Genomic DNA, 16,817 nt, shown 5'->3' with positions numbered 1-16,817 from the left:
CTCCTTAAATCCTAAAAAAAAAAAAAAAAAGCGGTTTCACATTCTAAATAGTATATTTTAAAGGAGTTCAAACCTTTTCCTACAATTTCGTATATAACACACTACATCACCTTCAGTTTAATATTTGTTTTAACAAGTTACAATAAAAATGAAAACCAGCTACGTCATGCTTTTTCCAATTTATCATTTGCCTTTATTCAGTCGGAGCTATTTCCAGAGACTCCGTTTCATCGGCAATCACTGGGTCTTCTGTTCATGAACCGTGCAGGTGGAGAGGAGCCCCTTTGTGAACAGATGGAGGAGGCTCGGGAAATGGCCAGGCTGTCTAAACCACAGGACGTGTTTATAGAAGTTCCAAAAGTAGAGGTTTGGAGTTTTGGTGGTCTTTCAACCCACTTGACTATAGGAGATACAGTAAAATATTAATTCATTCAATAGGTATTTAGCTCCTACCAGGTGCTAAGCACTGTAGGTCTTGTGGAGAAAGCACTGAGAAAATAGACAGAAACTCTGCCTTCATGAACAATATTTTCTGGTGGGGGAGGGCCATATATTTTTAGGAGGAGGGTGCTATGAAAATAATTGGGCTTTCGGGGGAAAAAAGCCCTAATTTTTAGCATCTGCCGACCACAGCTGATTTCAGGCTATCAATGTGATGTCACTGATTGGGAGTTGGGGAGAGAGGTGCATGATCAGCAGTCTGGAGCTGAGGAGAGCTGGGGAGGCAGCCAATAAACAAAATAAGTAGACTATGTAATATGTCAGATGGTGATATGTGCTATGGAGGATAATAAAGAAGATAAGAGAGAACGGGGAGTGTTAGAGGAGAGTTGAAATCATAAAGATGGTGATCGGGGAAGGCCTTGCTGAGATGGTAACATTTGAGTAAGGACCGGAGGAAGTGAGGGAGCGAGCATGCAGATGTCTAGGGAAGCGAGTTCCAGGCAGAGGGAACAGCAAATACGAGGTCTTGAAGTAAGAAGGTGCCAAAGATGTTTGAGGGAAAGCAGTGATGCCAATGTGGCTGGAGAAGAGTGAGCAAGAAAGTGAGTGGTAGGAGATGAAGTGAGAGGGACCCACATTGTGTTGGGCCCTGCAGGCCACTGTAATGACTTCACTTTTTCTTTGAGTCAGGTGGAAGGCTTTGGAGGGTCTTCAGCAGAAGAGTGACACAGTCTGACTCAATGTTTTAAGAAGACACAGGCAGCTGCACTTCTGAGAATAGACTAAAGGAAGAAAGGGCCGGAAACCGGAGGTTAGTGAGGAGTTGATGTAATGCTCCGGGTGAGAGATGGTTGCAGTGTGAACAGAGGTGGTGAAACGTGGTCATATTCTGGATTTATTTTGTGCTGGAGGCAGCGTGGTATGCTGATGGATTGGATGAATGTGTGTGACAGGAAGAGAGAGCCTCCAAGGCTGGTGCTTTAGAACTCAGTCAGACCTGAGGTTTTCTTTTCTTATTTTGACATCAGACTTAGATTCTGCTCCTGCCTCTGTTGCTCGCTAGTTGTTTGTTTCCCTTTGGGCAAGACCACAGGATGATCAACTCCATGAAGATAGGGACATACTGTAAGGCTTTATTCCATCATATTCCTGGTGCTTAGCACATAGTACACAGAGTAGGCATTCAGTCAATATTTGTTGAGTGAATGTTGTTGTACCTTTTTCCATAGTTTCCGTAACTGTGAGATCTAGACAACAGAACTGACTATATAGATGGTTTTGAAGAATAAATGAAAAATGATGTGTCCAAAGTATGTAGCACATCCAATATACAGAAAACATTAATACATGGAAGCTATAATTATTATTTTCCATATCTTATGTCATAATTATTATTTTCCATATCTTATGTCAGTTAGAATGTTGATAAAATTTTGGACATTCAGAAAGGAGGAGAAAAAATAATGGTGGCTAATTTTCACCTTTTATACTAAAAGCCATCTCTTGAGTAAGTCAGAAATAGAGGATTTCCGTGTCTAAAAGCCATAAAATTCAGACTACTTTAACTGCATTGCTGCAAATAGACAGGATTTGTCCTACCCATAGTATTAAAGTAGGACAGAAGCAAGAGAAACATCCCCTAGGAACTTACTTTCTACACATAAACACTACATACTATGATGATTGTTGTTTTAAAGTGTTACCTACTCTGGGCTTTTGGAATAAAAATAGAAGGACTGTGGTAGTGTTAACGGTAGATGAGCAGAGACCAAACTGTTTGAGAGACAGGACGTTTCAGTTGTCATGGTAGCCAAAAGCTCCAAATAGATCCTTTCCTTCTGCCCAGATGTCTAATGTCTATATTAACATGCCCTAAATGGTGACAGAACCAGATGTGAATATATAATGTTATTTATTTTTTTTTGTCCTTAACAGTTTAGAAAATCTTTTTAAAGCTCAGAGGTTGAATTTAGCTGGGAATAAGTAAGTGAGAATTTGGTAGAACATCTGTGATTCTGAAATTTATATTTTTAAACTGTATATGAATACTCACTTGCCTTTTCGGATGAATATATTAATTCCACACATTTTGAAGAGGAATTCATAGAACCAATTAATAAGAGCATATCTGGTAATTGAGACTACAGAATTTAAAACTCTCGGTATGAGTCTTTTATTTTCTCATAGTATGGCTTGGGTACCAGTTCAGGCTAATAATGACTGGTAAAGAAAAGAACAGGCACTAATTTGCAAGTAGCTCCTAAAGTTGATTGTTTTAAGAAAAGCCCTTTGCCATGATTATAGCTCTTCAGTAAGTGAAATTGTATGTGCATATTTTATAAGTGCATTTGATTTTCACAAGATTATTTTATACAAGAAAGGTAATGTTAGCCCATATTTTCCTGTGAAAATACTTCTGACGAAGGTAGAAAGTGTAACCTCCTCTTGCCGTTGACCCTCTGATCCTCTGAAAGAATATTAACTGAGGGCCATAATACGTGTTAAAAGAGCAGTTAACTCTTCTTGAGAAAGAAAAATTTTAATGTTCAATTAATCTGTATGAAGAACAATGAACATAAAAGTCTAATACATGGAAGAAATAAAATATTTATTTCAGTTAAATTTTTTTCTGGTGTCTGGAAGGTGAAAGAAAAAGAGGGAAAATAAGGTTTTTTTAATAAGGAGATTAGAGTCAGATAATCAAGGAGAAAGAAGAGGATAGGAGAAACTGAAGAGGAAGAAAATGTAAATAACTTCTACCTGGCATTGCTCCATAAAACTCTATTCTTCCCAGACCTTTACCTCACCTGGGTCCTAGTTTTCCTTCTCACTCAATAGCCACATAAAATCCTGTCCACTCAGCCCCATTCTGACCTAGGCATGTCCTCTCCCGTTTCTGAGGCGGTATGTTTTCCCTCAGCTGAGGGTCCAGCCCCAGAGAGGCGAGGTGTCCCTGAGTCATCTGAGATCCATATCCGCTGCCTTCTTGCTCTCTGCCCACTAGTCTGAGTTCTTCACCTCTGACAGCCTTCCTAGTGTCTGCAGGTTCTTCTGAGACAACTGTCTCAAAGGGAAGTGCTCTAAGGTAAGTCTTTTTTTATCTCCCTTTTGGATCTGTGCAGAGTTCAGCCTGATGATCTCCCTAAACAAAAGTTGTCCTTTTTGGGCAGTTCTGTTCAATAAAACTTTCTGCAATGGCAGAAATGTTCTCCATTTGCTATCCAGTATGGTAGCCAGTAGCCACTTGGGGCTTCCTAGATTTAAATTAATTAAAATGAAATAAAATTAAACGTTCAGTTCCTTAGTCACAGTACCCACATTTCAGGTGCTCAATAGCCACATGTGGCTAGTGGCTACTGAATTAGACAGTGCAGCCTTAGAGGAATTCCAGGTCTGGTGGGAATGGGCTAATTCTGGTACCTCACCATGCTCAGACATGGGGTGAGAGAAGCCCTAGGGAATCGTGGTTTTGGAGGAAAGCCCTGGTGGATGCAAAGGTACAGCAACTGTTCATCAGCCATGCTCTCTGCAGCGGGTTCACTTGGAGGGAGAATGGAACAGGGCATCTCCATGGCCACTGCATGCACCATCTCCCAATAAATAGTAGTGTATTCTTGAGTATAGGATTTGGAGTTAGGCCTGGGTTTGAGTGCTGGCTCTTCTGATAGTTAGCTATGGAACCATGGGCAGTTATGTAAATTCTCTCAACCTTTGTTTCTTCATTTGTAAAATGAAGATAATAATACCTACTTCCCAGAGTTGTCATGAAGATTCAGTGAGATCATAAATGGAAGGCAGCACAGTGCCTGGCATATTCTAACCGCCAAAGATTAAATAAGCCAAGATTAAATACTATGGGTCCTGTGTCAGCCTCAGCCTCCTCTTCCTACAACTTAAACAAAATGCTAATTAGCCTTTTGAACTGAAGAACTAAAAAAATAAAAGGATAGTTGAAGAATTGTTGCTACATCGCCTATAATTTTCAAAAACATTGTTTTATATAAATATAACTCTCCTTATATGAAGATGCTATTTTGAGGAATAATGTATGTGTGTGTGTGTATAGACTAATCTTTATTCACACTGTTACACCAGCAGGCACAGTCTAGCTAACAGTGCGTGTGAAAAGTACTTGACCTCTGTTTGTAGACCCAAGCCAGTTGCTCTTTTCAGCACTACCATTCACACTTGCTGACAATAGAAGAGTCTCTCTTCAAAGAATTGTACCACATTACTGGATACCATTGCAATGGAAGAAGAAATATTTGAAGGGGCAGATTGTCTGTGCATTTTGGGAGAATTTCTTCTGCCCTCTTTCCTTGCAATTCCATATACTTTCGCCTACCCAACCACAAATGGGGCTTGGTGTTGTTGGTGCTCAGTAAGAGAGCATTGCTTACGTGGGGGCACATCTACTGACTGACCTGTAGAGAGACCACTAGACCTAAAGGATAGAAGGATCGGGTTGTGATGCAAAAACCTGAGTGGATTCAACTGGCTGAACTTCCAGTTTCAGCATGCTTCTCAACTCCACTGCTCAACTTGATCTGTGCAAAACAGGTCATATATTTGACAATAGGAGGAGGAGTTTAGAAAACTAATATTTACTGAGCATCCTCTCTACAAATTGAGTTTTCAATAGTCCAGGACCTTCCTCTGAGGGAAGGGTGATGAATTGTTTCAAAAGGGGTGGCTGTGTGTGGGGTGGGGGGTTGTCAATAGAATTACAAATCCAAATGAGTCCTCAAGGGTGAGGCTGCCCCCCCACCCTCTCTGATTCTTGCTGAGTGGGGAAAGCTCTCTGTAGCTTCTCCTCAATTTCCTTTACCTCCCAGGTGAGCTTTGAAGGGCTTTCTTGTTTTGTTTTGTTTTAAGGGTTTCACTACAGGCAGGATAACTAGGACAACAAAGGTGGGGAATTTACAGCCGCCCCAGAGACCTGGAGGGCCCTTCTACAGCAAGTCTTTCAGAGTCTCTCTCTGCTCACCCCATCCCCAAACAATTTTATTTCTGATCCCATCAGTAGGTAAGGCTATGGAACCATTTCTTCGTGTTGGTCCTTCTCCCGGGAAGTATGTAGGCCTGAAGATGCATTTTGGGCAAAACAGTAGAATTGCTTTGTTGCCAGGAAAACGGTCAGTCTACACAACGTACAGGAAGGCGAATAGATGAGGAAATCACTCCAGGAGCCAATCTTTATCAGACCCCAGGCTGCTGTTCTCCTCTAAGATAGTTTTTAGCCAAAATTTTACTCCAATTATACTTGTAGTTCGTGGAATTAGTTGGCATTTACTCTGTTAATATATGAAACGCTAGCCAAATATTTTTACTGAATAACTATTATGATGGTTACTGATATCTTTGAGAACTTCAGTGATGTGGAATATTAAGTAAAACTTTAACAATTTTTGAAATTGTTTTTGTATGCGTACCCGGCAAAGGAATGATTATTAGCCACTTCTACATGAGATCGATTTTCCAAGTGCTGAAGAATTGTTGACTTTACCAGATTCAAATTTGACTTTAGGAGAGTGTGTGATAAACATTAGTGTTTTCAGAACCTTTCTTCTGCAGAGAAGGATAGCAGTCTGGCAAGTATCAATGCGTGTTAGGTTGACTTAGTTGAATCATGTAGGCTGTCTTCAGCAAAAGTCTTAATTCCTTCCTTTTTTTTCTTTTTCCTTCCTTCCTTCCCTTCCTCCCTCCTTCCCTTTCCTCCTTCCTCCTTCCCTTCCTTCTTCCCTCCTTTCTTCTTTCCTACCCTTCTTCCGTAATATATTTCAGTAAGATTGCATTTTCAGCATAGAAAAAGACCAATAAATTTTGCATACTGATGTAAAAATGAAAATTCAACCAAACTAATTTTGAGGAATTAACTTAAATCACATACTAATAGACATCGATGTTCTGTTATTTACAAGAGTATATCAAATGGCTTAATCCTTAAAGTTTTTTCCCTAGGATTTTATTTTCCATTCTATGTGTGTTTTTATTAAAACAGTAATAGTATTTTAAATCATCTGTGAATAAAACCACGTGAATGTTCCTGTAAGTTACTTAATCACACATTTTGACCTGTCCCAGATGCTCAAGATTTTAAATTACTGCATATATACTAAGTTATGTTTATAAGGACTGAATGTTTCAGGAAACATGGATCAGCTGACATACAGGAAAAGAAGTCTTAAATCCAGAAGTCACTTATATTTAAATGGATATCTAATTACAAGAAGTAGAACTGGTACACTTCCTTGGGTTCCCTTCACATTTCATGTCTAGTCAAAAAGATGTTCAAATGATTTTCTTTTTCCCACTAAGATGAATGATGAAAAACTTGGCTGCCACACACTGTGAAAAATATACACAGACCATTGTGATAATTAGGAGTAATAAGCCATCTAGCAGAGGCTCTGGGCAGCTTTTCGACGTGGTCTGCAGGCCGCTCCTCCAGTCACCTCAACTGAGGAGCTGTGTGGTGGGGGGGGCTACCGAGAGAGGTGACACCTGGCAGGTGTGTGGGTTGTAGGGAAGGCTTCAAAGCCAAAGCTGGTCTTGTGACTTCAAAGCTTCCCTGGAAAGAGTTACCTCAAACTTTTATTAGCCCAAACTATGATTATCACATAATCCTTTGGCAGGATTTGTGAGTGGGACCTGTAAGATGTGCCTTTAAGTCCGAGAAAACACGCAGATGGGAAGAGCCAAAGACACATCTGTCTGAGTCCCAGTTTTGCCCAGAGTTTGCTGCTTGCTCCTTTCCCCACTGTTCTTTTTAGAATTTTACTGAAATATTTTATACATATAATGAAAAATACACAACATATATTTACATTATAAAGAACAGTAAAACAGTATCTGTGTGTGTGCCACCCAACTTAAGAAATAGAACGTTAGCAATAAATCAGATGCCTCCTGTGTCCTCTCCTTCAGTTTGACCCTCTCTCCTCTCTCTCCCACCAAACCACTTTTCTGTGATGATGACATTCTATCTTATGGTTTTACTATATATATATGCCTCTGTGGACAACATATTGTTCTATTTGTTTTTGAAGTCTATATAGATAGAGTCATACTTTGCTTTTCTTTTTCTTTTTTTTTTAATTCAGGTATAATTGACATACAATATCCTGTTAGTTTCAGGTGTACATCATAGTGATTTGATATTTATATACATTATGAAATGAAAAGAACCATGATAAATCTAGTTACCATCTCTCACCATACAAAGTTATTACAATATTATTGACTATATTCCCTATGATGTACATTAATTATATCCCTATGACTTATTTATTTTATAACTGGAAGTTTGTACCTCTTAATCCCCTAACTTAACATTATTTCCTGGGATTTATCTGTGTAGGTTAGTGTAGCTAGACTTCATTAATTTTTACTGCTGTGAAATATTCTATTGAATGGCTATACCAAAAGTTTTTAATGATCTGTTAATGGACGTCATTTGAGTTGTTCATGGTTGGATTTTTTTATTTTTTTAACTATTACAAACAATACTGCTAAGACCTTTGACCTTTCTCAAGTCTCTGATGCATAGGTGCATGTGTTTCTTTGGGGAATATGTTTAATCGTTGAAATGATTAGTCAGTGGGTATGTGCATCTTCAAATACAATGCTAAATTATTTTCTAAAGTGGTTGTACAAATTTAAATTCCCACCAATTCTCAGTGCTCTGAGTTCTTGTCAACATTTGGAAACTACAGGTTTTCTAATTTCCCCCCAATCTTGGGTATCAAATGGCATCTCATGGTTTAAAATTACATTTCTCTGGTTACTATTTGAGCATCTATTCATAAGTTCATTGGTCATTCATGTTTCTTCTTCTCTGTAATATCTATTTCTGACATTTGCCCATTTCCCTGTTGGGTTGTCTGTCTTTTGATATATAGGCATTCTTTATATATTCTATATAACATCCTTTGTGGGTTTTACTTTCACCAGGTTTTTGGGTTAACTCTTCGCTTTTTTTTATGGTGTCTTTCGGTAAAGAAAATTTTAATTGTAATGTATTTCTTGTCATTTCCTATCATTCATGTCTTATAGGCTCTCTTTCACATTTTCTGTTTTGTTTGTCACTTTAGGCTGGAATCTGGCTTATTCCTTTGTCTATCTTCCAGTTCACTGAAGGTTCCCCCCACCCCCGCCCCAGGTGTGTTCTAATTTGTGGTGGAACCTATCACTGAGTTTTTAATTTCAAAAATTTTCTTTTTTACTTCTAAAAACATTGATCTTGTTATCCTTTAAGTCTGACTGAATATTTTTTGATAGTCTTCTTTTTTGGCTCATTAAAAATATTTTCTTTTTTATTTCTTTAGCTATTTGGAACATAACTATTTTGTATGCTGCATTAGGTAAGGCTAATGTTTGAGGTCATTGAGGTTTTTAATCTTTGGCTTGCTGGTGCTTCTGACTGTCACCTGTGGTGGCCTGGTTCCTCATCTACATTTTGTAGTATTTAATTATGAGCTCATATTTGGCTGAACTTAATTTGTGGGAATTATGAAGAACCTATACTAAGTGCTATGGACTGAACTGTGTCCTCCTCCAAATTCATATGTTGAAGCACTAACTCCCAATCCTATCTGTGATAGGATGAATGACTGTCTCTGGAGATGGGATCTTTAAGAAGTAATTAAGGTTAAATTAGGTCATAAGAGTGGAGCCCTAATCTAATAGGACTGTGGCTTTATAAAAAAGAGGAAGAAGGAGAGATCTCTGTCTCTCTCCCCACCATGTGAGGACACAGTGAGAAGGTGGCCCTCTGCAAGCCTGGAGAGCTCTCACCAGAACCTGACCATCTGACACTCTGATCTCAAGTTTCCAACTTCTAGACCTAAGAGAACATAAATTTTTGTTGTCTAAGCCACCCAGTCTATGATATGTTGTTATGGCAGCCTGAGATGACTAACACATTAAGAATGCTGTTTTTTCCAAAATAGACTTGCCTATACTTCAGCTGGGCATCAGGGAGTACTGCCAACTTAGGACAGCTTTTAATTATTTTTTTTAATTTTTTACTGAGCTGTTTTCCTGACAGCTCAGTAATGTAAATTTGAACTCCACACCCATGTGAGATCTGGTCTGTTGTAGCTTCTAAGGGGACACTATTATATTATATCTTTATTATTATTTTTTATCCTGGGAGCAGCAGGGACAGGTAGGCTCCCTATCTTGTTTCCTTTGCACAGGTTGTTAGCTTCCAGTGCTCACTTTCACTGGGGGTGAGGTTCCCTCAGGTGCAAGTTGAATTTAGGAGTCTCAGGGTTAACAGCCGTCTTTTCCTCCCATTAATATCCAAAGCTATAGGTGCCTGGTTTTAGTCATTTGTCCTCAGGGAAGCCTCAAGTTCAGGATTTTCTTACCATTCTGGTTTTAGTTTGTGGGTTCCATGTTTTGTTAGCTTCCCTTGTTTTCTGAGAGCTCAGCAATGTGTTTATATGTAAGTTAGTTACAATTTATCCAACATGTAGGTGTTTTTTGACAGGAGAGCTTTGCTGAATATTTAGTCCACCAACTTTGGGAAATATGAGTCTGGCCCAGTGCTCTTTGCCTTTAAAATACCACTTCTCCCTCATCCCACATCGGGCCAGTGCGCTATAGTTAAGAGACACCTAGGCTTGACTACTGGAAACAACCATATTTAAATCTCATCCATTGGTTTTAAAATTTTGCTCTGTGGATCTGAGGCTTGGATGGAATGGAGGGTTATAGTGAGCAAGACCCTGCATCCACATATCTGTATCACCAGAATAGCCGGTTGTTATCATTTATTTATTGAGATTCTGAGTAGAATTTCCACTGTAAGAACAAAATCTTGAAATTGGTGCAATCTCATGCACTGATGAGTAAATTACAGCTCAAAAGCCACGTGTCTAGGAGGTGTGGGAAATGGGGCTCAAAGTAAGACTTCCAGCTTCAAGTTTCAACCTCAGTTCCCCTACATCGGAGTGCTAGGCCCTATTCTACAGATCGTACTGCTCTGTGTCACAGGTTTGTATTTTGATCTTATTATTTTAAGTGTTGTATGGATTTCTCAGCCATACTCGCAACGGAGGAAAGAAGACAAGGTATAAGCATTAGTGTGATTATTGATTGCTATTATTGAATAAAAGAAATGGAGATCTCACTATAGAGGGGTGATGGGACTTTTTTGATCTGATAGTGAACAAATGAGCTAAGACTGTGATCCAGACTTTTCTACTCCAAATCCACCCATTTATATATCTTGTTTTAATGAGATAATATTTAATCTATGATTATGTCAAATTTTTTTTAAATGTGTATGCTTCAATTTTGTTAGTGACAATGTGAAATGAGCTAATTTACTTAAATTAATAGATACGTGCTTAATCTGGATTGAGATTTCTTTTTTCAGGAGTCAGTTAGAAATGACATTTTTTGTTTATCTTGTCCCTTTTCACCTCAGAAACATAATTTGGGCCTCCATTTCCATTGCTTTGTCAGAAAGGCAGATTAACTTAAAAAGCATTCTCTGCTCTCAACTGTGTCTTTCTCATTATAGATTTAAAAGAAAAAATTCACAGAGGTTAATGGAATCAGAGGATAACCCCTAAAACTCTTTCCACATGGTCTGTTTAAATCATTATTTCTGGTGTTTATGGCTTCTAAAATGAAGTTGTATCAACTGATAGTTAAAGAATAAATGTATTTATTTTTACTTTGAATTAAATTATTATCCACATAAATATATAACATATGTTTAAAAATGAAGAAAACTGCTAGAGGACTTTGTGACGCTCTGGTTTGAGTCTAAGGGTTCCAATTATAGAGTGGAACATCCAGTCAAGATGAGCTATACTGTCAGTGCATCAGACAGTTCTTTGCAAAAGTGTGAGGTTTTTATTATTTTGGAAAAAAAATACCAATAGATTATCCTAGCCATCATAAAGAATGGAATTGACATGTAAGTATTCTGCAGGTAAAAAGCCATTCTCACCTGTCACTCAGGGATACTAGTCAGCAATATAGGGCTGTTATCAAAAAGGTGAACGTGATCTGGGTTGCATTAACCAGAATGTAACACACAAGAGTCATGAAATAATCCACTCGCTGTGTTCAACATTGATAAAGCCTGTATTAGAGTCTAATTTTTATCTCCATATTTTAAACACAGTATTAGGAAGTTGGAGATGGGCCAGAGAAAAGGAATGAAAATGATTTGAAGGTACAAAAACTTATTGATGCCAAAAACTGAAAGTGAAATTCTTTGTAACCAAGAAAGGAAAGCAAAAGGGTGGCATAAGGGTAGTTTTGAGTGGTCTCCATCTATAGCAGAATTGGGAGTGACAGGAGCCTCTTGTCCTCAGTCTCTTAAGGTGAAGTTCTTAGCACTAGAAGAAGTGGCCATGATGACAGGGCTGGTTGTTCTAGTACCACATCTCAAATCTAGTACCTGCTCATTGAAAATACAGGAATATGAGGGCATGGTATCTTACTGGGTTAATTCTCAAAGTAATTCCAAAGCCAAATATGAGCCCAAACTAGGAGAAGGATAGGGCAGGCATATGCCAGAGGTCATGAGAAGGGAAGGCTTGTCCCTCCTATTTGTTCAGAGTGAGGGCTGGGCTAGGCACTGTGGAGAAAGAGATGGAGAGAAGTCCCAGCCTTCAAGGAGCTCATTGTCGAGAGCTTGCCAACACAGTTGGTTCAGTGTTGAAAGATACGTAGGAGTTTGCCAGTTAGAGAAGTAGTGAGAGAACATCAGACAGACAGAGTGAGGATGTAGGACCAAGTGTGAATGGAATACTGGGTGGAGCACCAAGTTTGGACAGGGGGCAGAGATTAAAATTGGATGGTTAGGTGGGTGCCCTTTTATCAGGTAAAAAAAGTTATTGTCATTCTGTTGTCAATAGTGAGCCATTTGGCCTGAGATTTTATCAGATTTGTGTCTTATAAACATCTTCTGGTGACAGTTTGAAGACTGACCTTGCCCAGGTTAGGGTTGGGGGAAGGAATGGCCTGAGGGAGGCTAGTAAGGACTCACAGGATGCAGATAGGTCTTGGGTAGTACTCACTGAGATAAGAGCAGATGGGGTGGGAGAGAACATAAAGAATTTATGAGGCAGAATCAATAGGTCTTGGCAAGTCATGTGGCAGAGTGGTAATTGAAAGTGATCCATGAATCTAAGGATGCTTCAAGGGGGTGCGATAGACTGAGAAGAGAATTGGTGGTAGTAGTATTTTATTGCTGGTGTAACAAATCACCACAAATTTAGTGGCTTAAAACAATACAAAACTATTGTCTTACAATTCTGGAGGTGTAATAGGTCTAAAATGGGTTTCATCAGGCTGAAATCAAGGCATCAGCGTGCCTGCACTCTGTAGGAGAGAATCCTTCCTTGCCTCTTCCAGCTCCTAGAGGATCTTGACATTCTTTGCTTCAAGGTCTCCTTCCATCTTCAAAACCAGTAATGATCAGTCATTTCTTTCTCACATTGAATCACTTTAACACTGACTCTTCTGCCTCCCTTTTATAAGCAACTTTTGGTGACTACATTGAGCCCACCCATATAATCCCAAGATCCTTAGCCAAATCACATCTGCAAAATCCCTTTTGCCGTATAAGGTAACATAATCAAAGGTTCTGGGGATTAGGATGTGGACATCTTTGGGGGACCATCATTCAGCCTCTCTCAGTTGGATGGAGAAAGTGAGTTTAGTTTTTGACTGTGAAGTTGATAATCAACTAGGGACAGTTGGCTATATGATTCTTATCTGGAGACAGAGGTTTTGGTGACAGAAGACTGGTTTTATTTTAGTGTCGAAGCCATGAGTAGTAGTGAGCTCTGAAATGGCAGAGTTTGTGGCATGAGATGAGATGAGGACTGAAGAGGGAGGCCTGAGGACCACTGATTTATAAGGGCAGATGGAGAAAGAGGGGTCTGCAAAGATGAAGGAGCATCAGAGAATAGGCAGAAAACCAAGAGTGGACATCTCAAATATCTAAGAAGGGCACATTCTAAAGGAGGGAGGCAGCAACATGAGGAGCAGGAAAAAAAAAAAAATAACTATTTTATTTCCCTAGTAGGAAAGTGCTGGGTATGTCAACTTCTTTGTTTTATGTGGTCTTAAACTATAACTCTTGTATTCGGAATGAACCATGTCATTTCTTTGGATTTCATTGCTTCTGAAATTGTACCCAGAATTACAGGTTTATGTTGAAAGTCCAGTTCTCAAAAAGTGTTTCAACAATGATTGGAATATGGCCTTTTTGTACCGTTCTAACCTTATGTCAATTTCTCACATTAAATCCCATAGTCTTTGCTCTGTTTAATAGTTTGTTCTTAGCAAACCTTCTGGTATAATTCTGATAGCACTGTTGACCCTGCTGTGCATAACAAATTACGCATACATTTTGAAACGTGACATTATGACTGTCTCACATGCTTATACATTTTCAGTGATATTTTAGAACACAGGTTAATATTTGGGCTTTATGAAAATGAAAATATGAAAAGGATGAATATGTGTAGTGGTATGTGTGTGCGTGCGTGCGTGTGGGTATGAAGTACTTCCAAACCAACAATCTAATGAAACCAACAAACATCCTGACTTCTTTACTCATTCCCACCTCCATGCCTTAACTTGATGGTTCTAGCTGCATTTTGGCTTCTGCAGTAGCTGTTACTGTCAGCTTACTGGCTGGCTGAAGGTAATTAGAGTTTCTCCATCTGGAGCTTGAGGGCATTTCATGCTGCCATGATTCCAGCTGTGGGATGATAGTGGAGTGGCGTGGCTACTGCCTTGCTGATTTTCGGATTCTGAGTTTTCATTCTATGCACATACAGTAACATTTTAAGGAACACTCCTACTCATAAGTCTTCAGCTTGCTTTTACTTTTATATTCTGGATTTTTGTGTGTTCACGCACCAAAACATGCAAATATGTAAGGATTTGTGCTTGGGGTAATTGAAATACAGGGATACATAAGACATGGTCCTTATCCTCTAAAACGTTTCTGGTCTAATAGGAGAAGTAGTGCCTTTGCGCAAATACCTGTAATACAGGGTTAAATATGTGTGCCGTAAGAGAGAGAGAGAAAGCTTTCAATTTTCAGCAGAAGGAGAGAGGTTTCTGATTGTGGCAGGGAATTAAGGAAGCTTTTCTTTCTTTTTTTTTTATTTGGTGAGGAAGACTGGCCCTGCGCTAACATGTGTTGCCAATCTTCCTCTTTTTTTTGCTGAGGAAGATTGGCCCTGAGCTAACGTTTGTGCCCATCTTCCTCCGTTTGGTATGTGGGATGCTGCCACAGCATAGCCTGATGAGCAGTGCATTGGCTGTGCCTGGGATTTGAACCTGGGAACCCCGGGCCGCCAAAGTGGAGCACACGAACGTAACCCCTATGCCAGTGGGCTGGCCCCAAGGAAACTTATGAGTTAATATTTACATGTTGTTTTGATGGGTAGATAGGATATTTAGAACGGGAAGGAGGATACTAGGATACTAGGGACAGTATCATTCGTAACTTAGAACCACTTATGATTGGAAAATAATGTTTTTTAAACTTTTTTATATCTCATTTATATGATAGTTCTATGTGTCTTATGAGAAAATTTAAGATTTTTAAAAAAATTGTTGAAATTCTGTGTGACAGAATTATTTTTTCCCTCTCCGGGGATCAGATAAAACCAATGAAATAGTAGTGCCAGGAGGAACCAGTAAGAATCAGAGATTACTAAAGTTGCTTGGCTCAGACCCTTTGTGTTCTAATATTTTGCTCTATGTTTGGATACAAGAGACTACACGGTCTACCAAATAAACTAACTCTTCCAATAGCCTTAAAATAAATCTGTCTATCATATTTCAACAGTCCTAACTTTTCTTACCCTCTGCTGCAATTAATCTCCCAAGGGGCAAGCTGTATTAAATAGAGTTCTTGAATGTAAATATGGCATATACTAAATAACATATATACCTGAAATCTAAAACTTCTCAAGGTTCTAAAATAAATTCCTCAAGACTCAAGCAAATTTCTGTATGTATAGTACAAAAAACATCAGAATTCCATTGACAGAGGGTGGAACCTTACTTATAAAAATAAGTTCTTTGAGGGGCCAGGCCCGTGGCTTAGCGGTTAATGCACGTGCTCCACTGCTGGTGGCCCGGGTTTGGATCCCCGGCGCGCACCTATGCACCGCTTGTCAAGCCATGCTGTGGCGGCGTCCCACATAAAGTGGAGGAAGATGGGCACAGGTGTTAGCCCAGGGCCAGTCTTCCTCAGCAAAAAGAGGAGGATTGGCATGGATGTTAGCTCAGGGCTGATCTTCCTCACACACACAAAAAAATAAGTTCTTTGAACTCAAGATGAGCTTACTAAAAATTGCATACAAACAGTGCAGAAGGAGTATGACAATTTCAAAGTAACTTTTGGCTAGGTTATCAGAATTTGAAAGAATCCCCCCAAATGTGTGTATAGGATTTGAAACAGCTTAGCTGAGGCTAACACACCCTGACATCAAAGTCTTTTGTAAGGTGGCTGAAAATGACTTTCACTGCTACAGAAAGGAAACTGTGTGTATTTTTAGGTATTCACCTGAGCATACAGGAACTGTTCTTAGTGTGGCTATTCTGGGCAGCACCTGAAAATACCTCACAGAGAAGCTGCTCCAAATCTACAAGTGGTGAGAATTAACTTACAATGTCTGTGAATACTCATAGCACTAATGTCGGTGCTAAAAGGGTCCATTCTTGTTTACAGAAACAAAAACAAAAAAGCTGAAGGTCAGCTGATTGAGCACATACAGATCCATAATTTGTAGAGAATTCAAATATGATGAAAATCCACTTAACATAGAAATTAATGCAGAATGCCATTTAATTGGTCTTCTCCGGTGTAGCAGGTCATTTAGGATTTTGTATATCTCAAGGACATGAGTATCCCAGATTATGTCTTGGTACCATAGATTTAGAAGATGCCCATTGACTCATTGTCTTGCTCTGAAGTTGGATTTAGATTTTTCAGGTCTCTCCTCCCTTTTTTTTTTTTTTAATGACTACAGGTTTTCTTTTTTTTTTTTTTTTTTTGTTTTTATTTTGAGGAAGATTGGCCCTGTGCTAACATCTATTGTCAATCTTCCCTGTTTTTTCTTTTTTTCTCCCCAAAGCCAGTACACAGTTGTATATCATAGTTGTAGAGTTGTAGCTCCTCTGTGTGGGACGCCGCCTCAGCATGGTTGATGAGCCCTGAGTATGTCCAGACCCAGGATCTGAACTGGTGAACCCCTTGCCGCCGAAGCGGAACGTGCGAACTTAATCCCTGGGCCATCCGGGCGGCCCCTCTCTTCCTTTTATAAAGACTCAGTTACCAGCTGTTTGCATCTGGGTGCATCCCCCTGCACACA

At 39.3% G+C, this 16,817-nt stretch overlaps 1 protein-coding gene across 3 annotated transcripts in view; it reads left to right on the top strand.

Annotated features, from left to right (window-relative positions):
• ENOX1 (ecto-NOX disulfide-thiol exchanger 1) overlaps window positions 1-16,817 on the top strand; it is a 548,889-nt gene that overhangs the window by 162,514 nt on the left and 369,558 nt on the right. Inside the window, exon 1 of one of the 3 annotated variants that reach the window (XM_087436028.1) lies at window positions 1,130-1,255. The exons of the other annotated variants lie outside the window; for them this stretch is intronic. The gene's annotated coding sequence lies outside the window, so the exon portion shown is untranslated. Of the gene's footprint in view, window positions 1-1,129; window positions 1,256-16,817 lie in introns of those variants that run through there. 3 annotated transcript variants of the gene reach the window in all.

Source organism: Ceratotherium simum, chromosome 10 (assembly GCF_057802395.1).
Source record: "Ceratotherium simum simum isolate JZ-2026a chromosome 10, ASM5780239v1, whole genome shotgun sequence".
NCBI lineage: Eukaryota > Metazoa > Chordata > Mammalia > Perissodactyla > Rhinocerotidae > Ceratotherium > Ceratotherium simum.
This window is presented reverse-complemented; position numbering and strand designations above follow the sequence as displayed.